The following is a 4,154-nucleotide window of genomic DNA, read 5'->3' as shown; positions in this document are numbered from 1 at the left end:
GGAGGGAGTGCTGCGAGATTGCTTATATTTTCCAGGCCACAGCTCCAAATGTCAAAGGAAGCGGGGAGGTGGTGAGAGCAGCCAGGAGAGAATTACAGGCCAGCGGTCTGCCTGGAAGCTTGAACTTCAGCCTGGGTAAGGGACAGAGGACACCTAGGAGCTCCCCTGGGGAAGAGAGCCCTGGAGCCACCCAGGGACCTGCCAGGCATGGACGGACACCTCTTTGCTGCCTTCCTGTCTGGGCCGGCCAGGGGAGGCCCAGGTGAGCTGGGAGCTGGCAAAGGGCTCGGCTAGGGCAGAACTGATCACAGCAGCGATCGTAACCACCACTGTTCCTGGCGTTCGGCTCTGAGCCAGACCCTCTCTTCACTGAAAGGGCACCAGGCTCTCCCACTCTTTGTTTAAATGTGATACTCGGCAGAGGCGTGGGTTTCATTTTTACCTTCAGTCATGTGGGTGAACAGGAAAGCCTTGGAGAGGTTCTTCTGGCTTAATAACAACAAACAACAAAAAACCCCTCATAAGTAACTTCCTTGGAGGAAACAGAGATGTCCGCTGACATATTACTATACCATGGCAGCAAATTATTAAACGAGACAGCCAGCCAGAGTTATGGGCTGCTTTGGGATTAAAGACGGCTTTCTGGGATACACGGATCACCCCTGAAGTCAACACGCCCTGAAAGGCTCCTGTGTCAGAAGTGACATTGAGGAGGGCAGTTTCATGGGCAATTTCGACTCCGTCTGGCTGTGACTGCGGAAACGTGGAGGAGTGACACCTCCTCCTCCTTATCTTGAGGAGTCCGGATGGGCTGAAGTTTTCAAGGGTCTATCAGTTAAGAAAGAGAGTTTGAAAGGGGGTCTGAAGGAGCTCGAAACATGTCACTTGGAATGGGAAACAGCAGAGAGGAGTAAGGGGCTTACACGGTGTTGCTGCCCACAGCCAGCGTTTCTTTCAGCTGCATCCTCACAGACCAGGAGATGGCGCTATTCCCACCCTGCACAGGTGGAAATGGAGGCTCAGAGACCAGTGTGTCCAGGGTCACATGTGAGAAAGTCAAGGGCTTCGCTCATGAGTATGGGGACTGTGGCTGCTGCAGGGTGTGTGTGGGCTCTGGTGTCAGAGAGACCCGGGTTCCACTGTGATCGCCACCAAGGAGATGGATGAGTTTACTGTTGCTGCTGTAACAAATGAGCCCCAGAGTCAGTGGCTGAAAACAACGCAGATGCATTACCTGAAGCTGCGCCGGTCAGAAGCCCAGAAGGGGATTCACTGGGCTCACATCAAGGCGTCCGCAGGGCTGTGTGCGATGCTTTCAGACGCGAAGATCTGTTTGCCTTTTCCCGCTTCGACAGGCTGCCTGTCTCCCTTGGCTTTTGGGCCCTTTCTCCACCTTCAGAGGCGATAGGTTAGCCTCTTCTGACCTTTGACTCTGATGTTCCCGCCTCCCTCTTACACTTGTGGGGACACTCTGACTACGCTGCCCCCCCCCTGGGTAATGCCAGATCTCCTCATCTCAAGTCCCTTTAGTGACTCGCACCTACCAAGTCCCATGCTAGGTAAGGCAGCATGAGTCACAGGTTCCAGGGACTAGGACGTGGGTGACTTTGGGGTTTCCCTGTTCTGCCTACCACAGGGGTGGTCTTGACCAGGGGACCGACCTTCGGGATAACAGATACCCCTTTCTCAGGAGGTTTGGAGGGGATGAAAGCAAGGAGGATTGGTCTTCCACCTGGAGAAAGTGACTGATGTCACCATCAAGAGACAAGCTGTTCTGGAGGCTGGTGACACAGTGAGGAATACCCTATCTGTCAGAACTGTGCTCCTTGGAGGCAGACAGTGCCTGGGAGATGCCACTTGCTCAGGGAGAGGCTGTCCCTGTGGTCACTGGCCCCTCCTGAAGGCGTGACCCAGGACTCAGCATCAGACAGATTGGGTTTACATCCCAACCTTGCCTCTTGCCAGCAGGTCGTGGGTGGTTGGGGGTGGGGAGGGGAGCAGGGTGGGGGACGGGGGCATGGGGAGGGGTGGTGCCAGAAAGGGAGGAAACTAACAAATTGAGTTTGCATGTGACCTCATTTCTTCTGCCTCTGTTCTGCAGAGGAGGAAACAACAGCTCAGAGAGGTCAGCATCTTGTCTCAGGTCACACAGCTACTGGGGGACTTCGCACCCGCCAGGATTCCTCAGCCAGGGTTGCCCGTCTGTGGCTGTTTGCCACATCGGCCTGCCTCCTGGCGTGCAGCTGCCTTGATATTTTTCTTTAAATCAAGATGTGCTTTTTCTTAACTAAAATGTATCTGTTTTAAAACGAGACCTTATATTACTCACATAAATGGGAAATCACCAGAATTTATGAGCTGGTTATGTGTATTTTTATAATGCACATTAAAATGAATCTGTCATCATAAAAGTGAAGTGTTCATCTGCAAACCACATAAAGTGGTTCTCATATACCAGCAGTGGGCTTTGGTCTTCTCTTTGGCAATTGGCTCCAAACCCGCTCCTCTTTCTCCAAATCATCATGTTATCAATGGCTATCATTTATTATGGTATTACATTTTCAAATGTCTCCCTACCACGACTAAATCTAGACTCCTCAGCATGGCCTCAGGGCTCTACCGGCCCCTCTCTCCTCATCTCTAGTCGATTTGGTCCTGGTGCTTTTGGGCAAAGTAAAAATTGTCTTGCTGTGTTGGCTAACCAGCCAGAGGATGCCAGGATTTGAACCTAGGCTGTGAGCCTTGGAGCCCAAGTGCTTAACCGTTATACTGTACCACCTTTCTACAATGTCTGCTCTTAGCAGTGCCTCTGCTGAAAAAATAAGCAGGTTTGAAAATGAAGCAGGGAGGGATTGGCTGGGTCACCCAGGAGCCCTATGAGGGCAGAGCCCCTTGGTCTCACGGGAAAACAGAGAAAGTTTTGATCAAGTCCACCAGACAAGTTTTGTGGGTCCAATAGAGCAACTTCTGTCAAGGAGGAGGAGCTTAGAGACCTTTTATAACCTCTCCCAGGGCAGAAATGATGGGCGGCCACAGTGGCCAATCCCAACTCATATCTAGATCTCATATGTGGGCGGGATTTCACTGCAGTGTTCTCCGCTAGAAGCTTTACTTTGCAAGCAGACTCAACATCTGGATAGAGCAGATTTCCTACAGGAATTTTGCAAGGGCCTCATTCCCTTCCCTTATTACAATATGGATAATTCATCATCTGATGGAGTACAGATCCCAGTGTTGCTTGCCTAATAGTCATGGTTTATTAATTCCAATCTTCCCCAAGAGTGAGGTGAAAAAAATCCTCGATTGCATGTGAGCATTGGAGGACTTGAGGCCCACAAGGTGCAGTTTTGCTCAGGGTTCCCCAAACTGCTGTGAGGCGTTAATGACCCAGCTGTAGGAAGAGCCTAGCTTAGGGCCTGACACACAGTTGATAGATTTGCTTAGTAATTTATTCCTCTCTTCTGGTTTGGGCAGAGCTCAGGAAGAACACGATTCTCTCTGAGGTGAGAGGGAGAGTGCAGGGGACACCAGCTCCACAGGGCAGTCTTTAGTACCAGTCAGCCCTGGTCCACATCTCCGTTCCCCACAGGCTAGCTGTGTGACTTTGGAAAAATCACTCCACATCTCTGTGCCCCAGGTTCTTTATTTGAAAAACAGGGACAATAATAGTATCTCCCTCAGAGGGTTGAGGGAAGAATTAAAGGGTTTAATCCAGGAGTGTGCTTAGAACAGGTAAAAATTAGTAGAAAATAATTATTTTTTGCAGCCTGCCAGACTTGGGTTTGAATCTTGCCACCAGCACTAACTACTGCGTGATTTTGGGTGAACGCCTTGATCTTTCTGGACCTCTGTTTCTCTGTCTGGAAATGGGTTTGGTAACAATCCCCGCTTCCAAGGGTGGTGGTGAGCATCCAGAAACTGCTTAACCCCCAGCCCTGGTACACGGGAGGCAGACGCGGACGGTGCACGGGTCTGCCCTCCCCGGGAAGCCCCTTCGGGCACTGGCAGAGGGCCAGTTGTGGTGCTCCCAGGCAGGCTGTGGCCCATCCCAGCGGCCCCGCCCCACTCGTGATGGCCTTGCCCCTGCCTGTCTGAGGGGCAGGAAGGAAGTGAGGAGGGCAGCTTCCCCTTTTCTCTCCTGCTCCAGGAGCCGA

The sequence above is a fragment of the Sturnira hondurensis genome, unplaced genomic scaffold (genome assembly GCF_014824575.4).
Source record: "Sturnira hondurensis isolate 20B ecotype Veracruz unplaced genomic scaffold, ASM1482457v3 Scaffold0009516, whole genome shotgun sequence".
Taxonomy (NCBI): Eukaryota; Metazoa; Chordata; class Mammalia; order Chiroptera; family Phyllostomidae; genus Sturnira; species Sturnira hondurensis.
The sequence above is the reverse complement of the archived record's forward strand: the minus strand, read 5'-3'. Positions refer to the sequence as shown.